The 15,521-nt window shown below is 39.3% G+C and overlaps 1 protein-coding gene across 3 annotated transcripts in view; it reads right to left on the bottom strand.

The window, feature by feature from the left end:
* The window catches only part of AKT3 (AKT serine/threonine kinase 3), a 161,951-nt gene that overhangs the window by 81,355 nt on the left and 65,075 nt on the right, over positions 1 to 15,521 (bottom strand). Inside the window, exon 3 of one of the 3 annotated variants that reach the window (XM_037393014.1) lies at positions 10,196 to 10,271. The exons of 1 other annotated variant lie outside the window; for it this stretch is intronic. The gene's annotated coding sequence lies outside the window, so the exon portion shown is untranslated. Of the gene's footprint in view, positions 1 to 10,195; positions 10,272 to 11,742; positions 11,748 to 15,521 lie in introns of those variants that run through there. One more of the 3 variants, XM_037393015.1, reaches the window with a different exon arrangement.

Raw genomic sequence — 15,521 nt, 5'->3', positions numbered from 1 at the left:
GCTAGTAACAAGAATCTTCCCTTCAGGACATTTCACAAAATACGTTTATTCTAGTGTTGCGATGTTTGTAGTTTTGATACTGCTGAGGAGCTTCACAAAGAAGAGCTTTCTGAGAACCGTGAGTAGTCAATAAATCCATGTTAGACAAATGTAGCACTCAAAGTTTGTAATTTTTTTACTTCACCTTAGAACTCAAACTCTCTCTTCAAACCTACACTTCAGTTCAGGTTCGATGGTTGCTATTGTTAGTCTCACCACTTGTAATCCTTACAAAATGCAGCAATTATGGAAAAATTATTAGGTAATTTAAAAATAATCTTATTTTTACAAAACCTATTTTTTAAATCACTTTTGCAAAACATCTACAGTTTTCAATATGTAAATGGCTTTAGAGGTGTGAAGGAAATGTCTTTAATATACAGCACTGATAAGCAACAGAAACCTGAGTTCAAAAACTTGCTTCCTTAAAAGAAGCAACAGCTGCCACACAGACATAAGTGAGAAGGGGGGGGGGGGGGAACCAAACTCCCTCCAAGCAGAGAACACCAAAAATTTGCCTCGTCTGTGTCATCAATTTACTAAAATGGATTACATAAAAATAATACACAAATGCTATCCTCCCTTCTTTTTTTCTTTTCCTTTCTTTTTTAAGGCACTTTTTTGTTGACTCAAACTCCAGTTCTAGGCTAACATTCGATAAAGAGAGGAGGGAAAAATGCGAATCTAAAAGCATTAAACAAAATTATATAAAAGTAAATGAAACAACCATATGCAATTTTTTTTGGTGAGAAACAACTGTAATTAATGTCAGGTCAAGTAAAATATCAGAAGTAATGCCAGTGGTTTTTGAGATTGAATTTACTTACCTTGGCCCTCTGAGGGCAGTGTTACCTAACGCACGATTAGAAGCATCAGCAGACTATTTGATTAAGTCAGTAGACACCAGTAAATGTAAAGCGCTTGTGTTAAATATTTACTTCTGATTTCATGATAACAAATTTGCAATAGAGTTCAAAGGTACTGTAAAAACTACATGATTAAAAAAAACCCAAAAACTACACCTGTCCTCACAATTCCTCTGTCCTTCAGTCTAATGTAAATGAGTAACTGTACATCATGCAAAAGATCAGACAAAACCTTACTGTATACCAAAGAATTAAATAAAAATGGGATTTTTCCTAACATGCCTTAGCATTTTAAAAGCTATTTTTATCATATATCCCCTCCCAAGTATTTGCCAGCAGCTTGAAGAAAAGCAGAATTTGGAACTAACGCTTTCTGATTCTGCCTTTTATACTGTGAGACAGCAATTATTTATTTATACTAACTGTTTTCCCACAGTTCCCAGTAATGCTAAATGACATTTTGGGCACATCTGCACTTACTTCAGACAAATTAATTTTTCCAGTCACAACGGGGAAATGGGGAACCTTTTGTGTTACATGCGGGCATCAACTTCTACCGCAGCGAAGCTTCCATTAAGTTTCCTGCAAACTGAGGAATTAAGGTGTGAAAGTTCCAGCACCTTTCACTGTCCATGACACCGCAACAATCCAGTGCAGGTGTAAAGACCAGTCAATTTATGTCGAGCTCTTCACAGCTGTGTGGCCAGAAACCAATGAAAACCACACAGATGTCATGATTTTGCAGATGACAGCAAGCAGCCTCGGGAAGGAGCTCTGGAAGTTCCTCAGCTGAGCAATGGAAGAGGACAGCAGGGACAACCCCCGCTCTTCCATGCCAGCCTAGATGTGCTGAAAAGCAGGCAAAGGGTAGCATCTTTTCTTCCTGAAGCAGTAGTAGGGCGTCAAAGACAAGGACTCCTACTGGGAAAACAGCACTCCCAAGGGAGAGGTGCAGCCACCAGGCAGGTCGAAGCCGGAGAGCGGCTTTCCATCCTCGCAGCATGCACCTCTGCAGCTGAAAAAACAGGGAGGACCAGTCTCCTCCAGGGAAAGTTTTTCCCTGTCCTGACCGTGGGGTTTCCTTCCCCCCAGGTTCTGAATGCAACCTACAGGTGTGTTTCCAGCTAGAGGTTCACTGGGGTTCAAATCACCAGCCACCCTTTTCTATCACGACTACAGTGAGTCACCATGTTATCTTGTATAAACGCAACAGTACTTCAGCTCCTGCTGCTTATTCAACCCTTTCCTGCCGCATTAATAATATTTTCTCTAAAATATCCCCCCCAAAAAAGATCTAGAGGAAAATAGGAACAGAGAGAGATACCACTATTCAAACACAAATGCAGTATTCAAACTGGGCAGCCAGAATATCCACACAAAATTACTGATGTCTTTTGGCATTTCATGGAAAATAAACGTTTACAGTACATACTTAATTTTCATATGCACAAAATCTTGTCCTTTTAAAAAATCGTACAAGAAATACTGGGTTAGCTGACATCCTGACAAATTGAGAATTGACCTTTACCGTGTCCATTTTGAGCCAACAGGAAGAAAAACTTGCCAGTTTCAACATCACTCTCACTTCCCCTTCATTCTTGAAGGATAAGAATTAGAACAATAAATAAATTAAACAGAAGTTGATATTAGTACATGCTGGCTAGAATTACAGTCTTGTATTGCATCAGCATCCCTGAACAACAAAGGAGATCAATATTTTCTAAATATGCCTGCTGTTCAGGAATGGAAAACCAAGGTCTATATCCTGGCAACATTTAGAGACACTGCTCACATTTTCTACATTTCTCTCTTGCATAAGGTTTTATAGGATCAAAGCCCAAAATGCTACACTATTTAGCTGCTTCTCAAAGCAGTTTTGTAGTTTTTAATAATGTTGAGATGTATCTGTGGTAAATGCAAAAGGAAAAAAACCCGCATTTTAGAATATTGTCTCGCTTTTTTTTTTTTTTACAGCTAAAAACCTTCATGTTCTCAGTACTTCTAAATATTTATAAATTTTGTATAGAGGACTATCAGCATCAAGTGATACTTCATATAACAGAAAAAAATACTTTCTTCTGTTTTTGCTAGTAGACCAAAGGATCTTTTTCAGATTTTGACAATATTTTGAAAGTAGGATAAGTATACAAATATTCATCTATAAATTACACTGAATAAGACAGTTGGCTACAGCAGCAATGATTTAAATACACATACTTGGTACAAATGTATATACTGTCAGACAATTAACATGTAAATGGTTTTTCCATGTAGCTAAGTTGAATTCAACATCTTCCTAATATTCTCTACATTTTGTAAAACAGCCAACTCCAGTTTACACAAGAAATCTCCAACTTTCCATTGTTTGCAAAAGGGTATGAGAAGTTTGACAATAGCATTACCATTCAGCTGGGTTTCTTTGACAGATTAATGTGTTGTCAAAAATTATGTGACTTTCCCCTCTTAAAACTGGTATACTTGGTAGCATGTTTTCACAAAGCAAACTGTCTCACTTTTAAAGCTGGCACATTGCAAGAATTTTAAAATAGCTCCTCTCGACTTTCTCCTTGTCACTAGGTGTGCTCCTAGCCTCAGACGTTGCCAGGTGCCAAAAAGCTAGCACCAGCATCGTTCATCTACATTTCTTCCTCAAGCGCATTGCTACAGTCAACCTTTTTGCTTTATCATTTAGCCCACATCATCTGCACAGGATCAGTCTGCGACACAGAAATGCAGAAGCATTCCTCAAAACCACCTGCACTGGAAGAACAGCTCCACTGCCGCTGTACACATCAGGAGAACTCTCTGGTTGCATGAAATGCTTCGCGACAAGCAGCAATGCAGCACTACCCAGAGCACCTTGGGCTTCACACCAGCAATGGCAGAACACAGAAAATGGCACCATTCTGGGGAGAAGAACCGACAACCCAACTACCAGGCAAAAAGCAATTCTCCATTTGCAGGGCTGTTGACCTCTGTCAAGGCTCAGACGCAGAAATCGGTACTTGGGTAGGAGGCAGCCTCGTCTGAATTTTCAGTTAACATTAAGTTGACATAATACAAAACTGACTTCTTCCACTGCCACAGTGATGTACAAGGGGACATGAAATGCTCCCATCAGTAGTTATTGTTACCGATGACCTACAGACCTGATGCTTTCAAGACCTAAGATGGAAAACACAATAAAAAGGGGTTCCTTCACTTTCGGTGAGGGCTTGGTGGGAAGGGGTGGTTCGGTTCCTTCAGGTTAAGATTAAAGTCATGCGGTCACTGACCAAAAAAAACCCAATATATACTTAACTGAAAGACATGTCTGTAGTCCACAGCTACAGTGCACCTCAACCACCGTTTCATTTTCCATTTTTCAGTTCAATACAGATATCAAGCTGCTGAATGTCACATAATATTAGAGAAGAAAATTAATTATTTTAACGTTTCCACTTTTATCTTTGAAGTAAGAGATCACCTGGATAAGATAATGCTCTCGTTTAGCCTTTCTGGGCTAACTTAATAACCCTCCATGCTTGTATCCTTTTTCACATTTCTTCCATGTTACGTGGAAGATGCTGGAAACTCAGCAGCAGCAGAAATCACCAAACAAGAAATAAGAAAGGATTTTCATGGAAGAAAGAAAATTGTATTCCTATAGAGTGATCCAAATTTATTTTATGTGCAACTGTCAAACAGGAAAATGTAAGTTATGCCTGACCAGCTCCTTGCCTTTGGAGAAAGAACTGAAAATAAGATCAAGTGAAAGAGAAAATTAGTTGCTAATCTCATTCTAACCCCTAGCATTTACTTGTCTACTATATAATACTCGACATTCACCGATCAGCACTTTCTGCATAAGAAAAGCTCAGGATGCAATAGTAGGGGTATGCAACATATCAGTCTTGAGGTAGACAGACAAAGCTATGTAAGAACTTGTATAGCACCTGTCTGCCAAATGTCTGAGGCTGAAATAACTGCATTAGTCTTTCTACTTCCACGAGTACCAAATTTATTAAGTTGTTGGGTCTTTTTAACCCCACCACATGGAGAAATCAAAAGTTTTCTTCCCTACAAGAAAAGGCTCTTTTTAGGAATAAACAACGGAGGGAGGGAAGATATTAAACTCCTGAACTAATTAACAGAAGTAAAGGAGGCGGTGGGGGACAATGATAATTAATATGTACCCTCCTCCTAACCAAATCTCCACATACATTCATTCTGTATATGCACACACAACAGCAGCATCATAAACCGTCTCAAGTTCTTGCCATTATTCAGTTCGACATCTGCACATGTTTATGCGTCTCTCCAAACAACCTCTTGAACACCCTGCTGGAGCTGTCATTTTTTTCTTCTCCCTATCTGGCAGATGGCAAGTCAACAATCGGCATCAACAGCAGCCGAATATCTCCCCCCTCCATCCGACCCCCCTAAACAGACACAATAATAACTTCTTTGTGCTTCCCCACAATGCAGCTGCTTAAACCATTTCGCTACAAGGCTGCTTTGCCTTAATAAAAAAAAAAAAAAAAAAAAAAAAAAAATCCCTTCTGTCAAGTCTAAAAAGCAGCATAATGTTAAGCAAGCTAAAGCCACAGCACAGCTGCAAACGGGCAGACACATTGACAGCTCCTCCCTTAACAAAGCCCTGTGAATTGAAGGGGGTTCATCTGAGGCTCACACAGTAATTAGTATAAAAAAGTCCGACAGCCTCTATTATGCTAGGAAAAAAAAACTGGACAGAACTGGGCTGCTGTTTTGCGTCAAGAGTTCTGCTGCAGAGTAGATAAATCATGTTGGGTTTTTTTCCTCTCTTTTTAAAGACAGTAATAAGGAGGATGAGAGAAGCTAATTTGAAAACTTGGACACAGTAATTGTACCATATGGTGAGCATTTATCCCTTCTGAAATACACGCTAACAGTCACTTACATGCACAGTGCTTTGTTTTACAGTTGTTATTCTCTCTACCATATTCATAAAATGGATCTGAATATCCGATACTCCAGAGAAGTTGTGTGTAATTAGCAGCAAAACTGCCTGAGCTTAATATATTGGCCTACCATAGCAATCTAGTTAATTGCAGAAAATCCCATGCCCCCAAATTTAAATAGTGTCCACTTCAAGGATTTTTTTTATTTCTCTCAAACTGGCTAAGCATCACACATAATAAAGTTCAGAGAAATAATTTATTGACACTAATACTCCTTGATACCGTTGGCTCTAAAACGCGTGAGCGGGAGTTATTTTCCTTTTCATCCGCGCAGTATAGAGGAATTAATTCAAGAACCATTTAACAGTAACCACAAAATATTTCAGTTCCACCGTACTTGGGAAAGGAATTGCCCCATAAACTTAAAGGTGAAACTGAACTTCAGCACGGGGCACCGGAGGGAGACAAAGACTTCAAAAATCCACTCCCCCACCGCCACCCCCATTTTCTTCCTGGCTCCTATTTTGCAGTATTTTTGTTGGCAATCCAAACACTTCATTCATAAGGACCTTCAAAACTTGGAAAGCACCCCATCCAGCTCTCAGGGTCTCTGCTTGCTCTTTACCACACACTTCCAGCTTTTCATCCTGTTCAGGCCCCCAAACTGTCCTGGAGTCACAGAAGATAAGGAACCCGTTGGGTGGAGCTGGGAAAGGGTGGGCTTCTTTGAAAGGAAACACTGAGTTAAACGGCAAAATTAATACATCTTGGAAGTACTGCTTACAGAAAGTAAGATGTAGTCAGCTTCCAAGCAAGGGAAATAAAAAGCTCAAGCAAAATAAAAGATGAAAATTTGGTGAAAAATTACAGTCTGCAACTGAGCATAATGGTATTTGCAAAGAATCAGAACGGTTTCTTTGTATCCATCATCACCTCCGGAGACAACAGAAATCTGCTTCAGGTAAGAGACAAACACTTCCAGTGTCTCTGGATCAAAAAGGAGGTGCTGGAGCAGAGTGCTGGGTACTAAGGGGTCCCAGAACCAGAATACATTCACAATTACTAAGAAATTATAAGTAAGGTGAGAACGACTGGCAAAAACCAGCTACGCTTCAATAGTGACAGTTCAACTGAAGGATTACAAACGGAGAATTACAGCCCACCACCCTGAAGAAGAACCCAGAAATATTAAAATGAAAAAAAATATATTGGAAATTTTGAGTCATTTTGCTGGATGGTAACCAGAGAAAACTGTCTGTAATTCTGCTTTTATTCGTACACTTAAATAACACAAACTGACATAAGATAAACAAGGCAGGACTGCCTTTGAGGAGGAAAATCATGCCCATCATACATATGGGATTTCTTTAAGAATGTCAAGAAAATAAAATGGATCAACACTGACTGACACAATTTATTTCAACCTTTATAAAGCTTTTAATAAGTTTAAGGAAACAGTAGTTGTGTGGATGAAAAAAGCTGTGTGGTGGAACAGAACAGAAATGGGAAACGGGGTAAAAGGAAGAGATAAAATAGGGTTACACAGTCAAATTTCCATCTGTGATTCTCTACAGTTCTCTGGTAGGAACTTTTTAGTGAATATAAACAAGAGTGATCTGGGATCACTACTGAATATACAGCAAGACGGTAAAACTCCTGAAGTTTATTAAGAATGTGAAGAATTTCAGACTGGCAAAGCTACACCTGTGAGCTGAGCAACACGAGATGAAATACAGTGAAGAATTACTTGAATTAATAAACAGTTACAGGAATAACCTGAAATACTCAATATACTGTGTTTAGTTTAAAATTAACCACTCAAGAATAATTAATGAAGTATTTGCTTAAGTATGTAGTACTGAGAAGAAAGAAAGAAAAATATTATCATGTGTAAAGTTACACAATTGTAGGAACACTGAAAATATTGTTATTCCATGATAAACAAATAAAATACCGTTTTGCTAACTATATTAAAAGAAAAAAAAAACCAAAACCTACTAGAGAACCAAAGGGCTTCAGAGACAAAACACACACCAATTAAAAAAAAAAAAAAAAAAAAGGAAAAAAACCGGAAACAAACAGTTGGAGAGAAGCAGAGTGAGAACAGAAAGCCTGGATTAGGTTTCAGTTTCAAAGGAAGGACTATGACAAAAGGATTTAACACCACAAATGGCCAACAGCAGAATATCAGTCATCTCACAGGAACACATTATCAGAAGAGTTCAGAACCAGATTTTCAAGCATTCAGCATCTCCAACTCTAGGTGGATTCTGTAATGTCACCACGTAACCAGCAGTTTGCACCATGGCAATGCCAGCCGCGCTCCCACCAATTCAGCACCCAACACCTACCAGCACCCTGAATGCTGTGGAGCATCTCCAGATTCGTGTGAGCACTTTTTCTTAAATAAATCAGAATCTTATATTCAGGAAATGGGAATAAACATTCCGCATAGGCAGGCTCCTCCTTTAATTGCCACGCAATTCTGTCTTAGCACAAATCTCATACTAACCTGAGAGTATTGACGGTGAATTCATGTCCCAGCCCTTGGCCACCTTGGTTCACCTTAAATATAATCTACTACCAGCACAGTGCAGTCGGGAATATTGGAAATACAAGGAACACTTGTGAAGGAAGTGTGCGGGGCATCCCATGTCCTGCTCCGCTACATCAGCCTGGCACTCACACATCAAAACGATTGAATTCAAAACCCAAGAAAATAGGTTTTGACCAGATCAAAACAGTTACAGCTCACCGTGCCGCTAGTATCGGCACAAAGGAGGGGCAGGGAACTAGCTGGGGGCAAGAAGGATGCAAGGGATAAGGGGCATCAGCATGAACTTATTTGCAAGATTAACTACTGATTCATCGGAGTGCTGGTCCACCTTGGGACTGCAACTCTGGTTTTCCAGTTCAGCTAGAAAATCAGGTTGAAGTGAAACAAATTTTGAAAACCAACTGCATCCCTAAGCAACAATGCCACAATAGTTCTGCCACAGTATTAAACCAAGAATTTCCCTAATGCAATTTCACATGTATACCAGCAAAGTCTATTCCGACATATGTGTCAAAACATGTTCTGACATTTTCTTTACACACGTACCCAGAAATTACAGATTAAAAATTAGGTAAACTACAAGGAACATGTACAAATCTCTGTACTCTGGCAAATAATTGAAAAATCACTTAAAATTTGGGAGTTGAAAAAATTTGAAAAAATAGAAATACAACCCTTTGACAGGTATTTGTGAAGTAGTTATTACAATTTAACGATATTAACAAAATCTTAGCAACATGGAGGTCCCACTATAAATTGATATTTTGAATTAACCATGTGATATTCCAATACTAGAAACAGTGCCAAGAAGATCAGAACAATTTGGCCAGTATTCTCTTAAATTAGCAGGCTATAATTAAAGTAATAGATGCCAAAAAAAAAAAAATCTCTCAAGTTTTTAACCTCAGGATTCAAAGTATTTCTAAAATATTTCACTGCCTTAAAATGAGTAAAACTGCTCCTAACACTCACATAAGAATCAAAACACAGTTAAATTTTAATATACATATTTGACAGTATTTTATCTTGCATGATTTTATTATATTACAATTGCAATAAACATTCAAGTGAGGTGTTAAAAATTCTTTTGCTTCAAGTTTTTCCAGTCCTCTGAATTAAGAGAAAGCTTGACTGATAAGAAGAAATGCAAAATCCTCAACTGCAATTTTACTAGCACAAAATTTCTGCCTCATTTTCAGTCACATTAGAAACTTCTAGAACAAAGCTATAAATTATGAACCCCAAAATTTCAGCCACAAGATGGAACTGAAAGATGACTGACCTGGATAAGACATACAGATTTACCTAGGCAATCTCAGGATGAGGTTTGCTACCATTTTTCCACGACCAGGCACACATTTTGTGGTTTCTCTGCATTGAGTATGGGGTTTTTTTTCCCTCATCTGAATTTCTGAAAAGTTTTTAATGGCTTAGCCTCCAAAATAGTTTGATGCAAAAGGCAGTCTAGTAACTTATAGGATGACCTTAAATAGATTTCAGCAAACCCTTCAATTATTTTATTCAATGCAGAAGTTAAATTTCATACAAGAGAAAACACTGATAATCTCCTCCTACATCTGGCCTTTCTGATTTTCTGATTATACACACAGTAATTAACTGGCAACAAATATTTAACATTTGTGACACCAAAATAATAGCCACCAATAATGAAACCATAATTTTAAAAAAGTATCTATTTGCATTATTTTTGAACTAAACAAATTTGATACGGTTTTAGTGGATGGTTTTTCCTCTAGAAAGTAAACAGCACAATTTTCTAATTAATAAAAACAAAATGGAAACTGACTTACAACACTGACTTCAAAATCCTTGTGAAAGTCTGTACTGGTGATGTCACAAATGCTGTCACATCTGAGCGGGTATTGTCTGTAGAAGGTTCAGAAATGTCCATTTTAATCAAAACGTTTGTGAAGAGGTAGTTGTGTCTTTTGTTTTTATTTTAATGAATTACAGAATTCCTTAAGAATCACAGTTGCAACTCTCGTTAAAAATCATAAATCAGGTAAAAATCTAAATAACTGAAATATAAGGGCCTGATCTGCAATGGATATAGAAACACATGTAAGAGTGAAGGGAAATCCGTAGGTTATGCTTCCATCAGCTTTTAATAATGATGTTTGCGTAACACTGATGTAACACTCCCATTTTCTGATTTGCTTAAAGTGAACTACAAATTACTGCCTCAGAGTACTAAAATGCCAGTCCTAAAGTACTCCAAGACAGAAAACACAATTTCTCCAGGCTTGCAGGTTTTTTTAAATTAAATCTTTCATCTTCCTGATACTCTGAAGCCACAGATTATCTTCGATTTCTCCCCACTGCAAAACACTAACAACTAAACAATTATTCTTCTTATGTCAAGAAACCCTCCTCCCATCACTGGTCCAAATCCCAGAGACAGAGATGGGGACACTTGGTCAAGTTGTAAGTGGCTGAAAAAAACCTTTTCCTTCCCTCTTTTCTTCCCCTGTGCAGTTTGGCACCGCCAAAAGGACCATGCTGTGCTACAGGAAGGGACTGGCGCTGTGTAGGTGCCTGAAGAACTCTTAAACATGCATCTTCCTATTTAGAGCATTTATAGCATAACTGTTTATATACTTAAGTTTCATTTGATGAAAGTCATCTGCGTTCTGAAACATTTCTGTGTGTCTCCAGCACAGATAACCAAACAAAGAAGCCTTTCCAATAAAAACTTAGAGTAAGAAAAATAAACTCGGGTACAGAACTTCTTAAAACATCCTTTAAAATTGTCTATCTGTGACATAAAAACTGGAAGAAATGACAATGGAATAAAGCTATCCTTTTATTTCAAACTCCAAAGAGGAAAAGGAAAAGAAAAAAGAAAAAAGAAAAAAAAAAAGAAAAAGATCTCATGCCAGAATGAGGTACGAGGACATATGGGCAGTCTATCACCTGACTACCAAACAGCAGTACTAAGGCTGACACATGTTTGTTAATCCCGAGAGGTAAAACGCTGCTTTGTCTTCTGGGGGTCGTGCTGCAGATGAGTGCCCGTTATGCCGCTGATGCATTTTTCCATGCTGACATTCCCCAGGGAATCCGAGTTCCCCATCAGGGAGAAGGGACAGAAATTTTTCGCCTCCTCTAAGAGCCTTCCATAATGTTGTTTACTGAGTGCACCCATAAGAGCAGCAAGCATCAGCAGCACAGCCAAAAGGGTTTGAACAAAAGCTTTTCCTCTGGATGTCTACAGTTTAATTCTGTTAATTCTTTTACCAGGACTCTTTAGTTTCAGCTTGGTCTCGTAACACCAGATCACCGTTTGCGAGGGAAGGACTGAACTTCAGTGACGTGATTACTGGTTACAGACAGCAACCCCTCTTCAGACAATCCGAGATGATGAAGGGGAGGAACATTTCCCGGAGGTCTGACCACTCTCTAATGTACTTTTTTATCTCCCTATGGGGCAGAATAAGGTGAGGTCAAGGGAGAAATGATCAGTAGCTACAGAAACACTCTAGCCCTCTACAGGTTTCTCCTTCTCCCAAAATAAGTCTGTTTTCAGACTCCGCTGTTTCTAACAAAACCCCTCAGAGAACTCCAGGTGCAATTTTTCATAACACCCCAGCTGAGCCAGCTGAGGAGAAACCCTGCCTCCTGCTCCTTCCAGTCCTGCAGTCCAGTGGTCTTCCTTGTCTCATCTGCCACTTCTGCAGCTCACTAGTCCAATAGGGATAAATAATAAATAAATGAATGAATAGAAAAATAAATAAATAAATAGATGGGAGAGGTGGGGGATAGAGAAGGGCAGGAATAGGACAGTCTCCTGCAAGATCAGATGCGTGACCCCATCAGCTGACAAGTCGTAGTCTTGCTAAATCCATCACAAGGTGGCTAGGGGGGCTATATTCCAGGCAGGGTCTAGCTGAATCTCCTCCTTCATTAGCAGCACACCATTAGATCTGATGAGGTATAAAAACATCCTCTCGCTACTGTTTTCCAAACTCCCCCTTCTCCCCGACACACTGGGCATCTGTTTAAAGGATCTGGCTCTGCGAGTACCAAGTGGGAGGGCTGTACGTGTATCTATTGTTGACTGTACAAGCGCCAAGCAGACAACACACAGCTCCTCGTTTGTAGAAGGATGGTCACGCTGCCCCGTCGCATCCTTCACGCACATTTGCTCCTTAGGTGAAATTGCAGCAATGACAACACGCCTGCCTTCGCTTAAGGAGGAAAATTACCAGTGACTTACACAGTACTTTCAGCTCCCTCACTCTCCAAGTCTGTATTTGTGCCACCACAAATACAACATTTATATTCTTGACCCAGCAACCCTCCAGGCACTAAAGAAAGTGCCTTGACGGTGTCTTGAAACAACTCCATTTACTTAGCATGTCAAAACAATATTAAGAAATTACTTGATTACCACGAATCAGTACCTTCACATCAAAAAGTTTAAAGGACTAATGGGCTTAACCAAGTATAATGAGAAAAACATACACAGCAAAGGAAGCATGTGGACACTCCACAGGCAGTAAGAGAGCTCTAACTGTCCGTGACACTGAGGATGAAAGTGCCAAAGTGGTGGCAACTGCAGTACCCAGCTAAGAAAGACTATGAAACACAATAGGAACTACAGTAATTTTATCTTTTAATATAGATACAGTGCTTCTCAAACGACACGTCAGCGGGGTCCTCAGCAAAGAGCAACTGGATTTTCACTCTTTCGTTTGAATAACACTCTGAGCAAGCCTCAGACAAATTATCAAGTTTACATTTCACTGCTAATCTGAGTATCTATTGTGCAAATCTATATAGGACATTGTGTGATTTTTATTCATGGTATCATATATTTTAAGACAAAAAGGAACATCTCATCATTTCAGGATGAACTCTTCAAGGAGGTCACAGAACTTCCCACCGTTACAGTGGCAAAACATAAATAAATAAATAAATAAATGGTTTTTTTTAGTGCTTATCTTCCAAAACTCTGTCTTTTTTTGAGAGTAGCAAGATGCTCTCCTTAGTATTTTTCAATCTTTATCTTAGTTCTGAATCCTCTGGATTCAAAACTCAGTCACAGAGCTCCACTACTCCTTACGCTGCTGCATTAAAGAGCTTTTTACGTTTCCCCATTAAGGTTCTTTCTCCTGGCAAGGCAATCCCATACCCCTCAGTAGCCACACAGGTTCTCAGAATCTCATCTTCTAAAGTCATTCTCTCCAGTGCTAAAAGCACTATCATTTTTCTTCTCCACTATTTCTCCAGGATGTAAATATTCATTTTAATATTAAATATTAAAAGAGAAACTGGAATGGAACTCATAATTCCCATCTCTCTACACAAATTTACTTCTCTGTATTCTTACTATGCATCTTGAGAGGCTGCAAGAAAACCATTTTCTACAGAACTTGCCTAGGAGCTCTCAAGAATTCTAAGCATTACAGAACCTAAAGATTTTATTTAGCACAACAAGTTTCAAAATTTTTCAGCTCACAGAACCCTAACATTTTCCAGCAGAAACATGAAGTACTAAACACCCAGAGAAGCGCTGCATCCTATGCCCTGGACAAGTTGGCCGGGATTTTTCAGTAACCTTTTGTAGACTCTTCCAAGGCAGTCCACAGATCCCCCTGGATCCACAAACAGGATGGAAACTACTATTATTATTACTTTTAACTACTATTAACTTACTATTTAAAATATACTGCTTCTCTAGTGGAAGATTTCTCCATCTCCCAGGAATCTATCTGAATGCTTCAGGAGTTTAGCACTGGAGTAGAAGAAAGCTGCTCAATTAAATCTGATATGCAAATATTCAACATCAACAGAAAAATATAGGTAAGAGTTTAAAAAAAGGGGGGGCGGGGGAGGATCAGCTCAAAAGACCTTACAAATGGGCAGAAGACTACTGAAAATACTATAAGGCTAGGAAAAAACAATGGCCACAATTCAAAAGGAAAGTAACATAGTTCTCCCTTCCTCACCCTCCTCCATGCCAAAATCCACCTGGATGGTTTAAAGGAAAAGTTAAAAGGTGATTACAGGGAAAAGGTCACTATTAAGAATGAAAAGATTGCCCAAATGAGGAAGAAAGGGAAAGATGATAAAACATGTCCAGGCAATGTAAACATAAAATTAAGAGAACTAGAAAAGAATTTGAAGAGCTTCTTGCAAATGATGCTCATCAGCGAAACCAGGAAGTCAGACAAGAAATCAGTGGGATTTACTGCTCGGTAACAAAAGCCCAGAAAGAAAAATGGAGATAAGGGAACTCGAGGATAAGGGAACTCAAGGATAAGGCCACAGCAGAGAAGCACTACGAATTATTTGCCCTGGCCTTTATTGCTAAACACACTGGCAAGCTACCCAAACCCAGACCATTCCCAGGAGTAGACAACTGAAAGCTAGATGATTTCATGTAAACGTGCAGGAATTATTCGATGTCAATAAGTCACCAAGACTGGATGACAGTCAGCCAGGAGTGCTGAAGGAACTGAAGTGTGAAATCGGTGAGGTACAACCCATCCCTACAAATGGCCACGCGCCCAGAAGACTGGTGGGTTGCCAACACAACTTCAAACAAACAACGAGACTCTAGAAAGGACCCCAGAAACTACCTGCGAGTCTGACTTCTGCTACTGGTAAGTCGCCAGAGTCTACAGTAAGACCACAGAGCACGTGAGGTGACATGGGTCTGTTGGGAAGGTGCCATCACCGCTGCTATGCAGGGGAAGCCTGTCTCGCTCACCTGATGGAGTTCCACAAGGGGGCAAGAAACATGAGGGCAAAGGGCATCCAGTAAGCAAAATGTGTTTGTCAAGGTTCCTCCCCGAATACAATTAAAGGAATTAAGTTGCCACAGGATTGGAGAAATACAGTCTGAAAGGTGGGTAAGGGAGAGGAAACAAAACATAAGGCTTAATGGTCACTTTTCAGCATAAGAAAGAGTCAGGAGGTCCCTCAGGGATCCATGCTGGCATCATTTCTATATGACATCTTCATCAATGACCTGGACAGTAGAGTAATCCAAGAAATCTTACAGATGATACTACACTGTAGTGGACAATCAAATGCCATGAGTATGGCATGGAAAAAGAGAAGGATCTAACCAAATTGAGTGGGCAGCGATGACGAATGAACATCACAGAC

Source organism: Falco rusticolus, chromosome 6 (genome assembly GCF_015220075.1).
Source record: "Falco rusticolus isolate bFalRus1 chromosome 6, bFalRus1.pri, whole genome shotgun sequence".
NCBI classification, from domain to species: Eukaryota; Metazoa; Chordata; class Aves; order Falconiformes; family Falconidae; genus Falco; species Falco rusticolus.
Note: the sequence above shows the minus strand (reverse complement) of the source record. Positions and strands in the feature narration are given on the sequence as shown.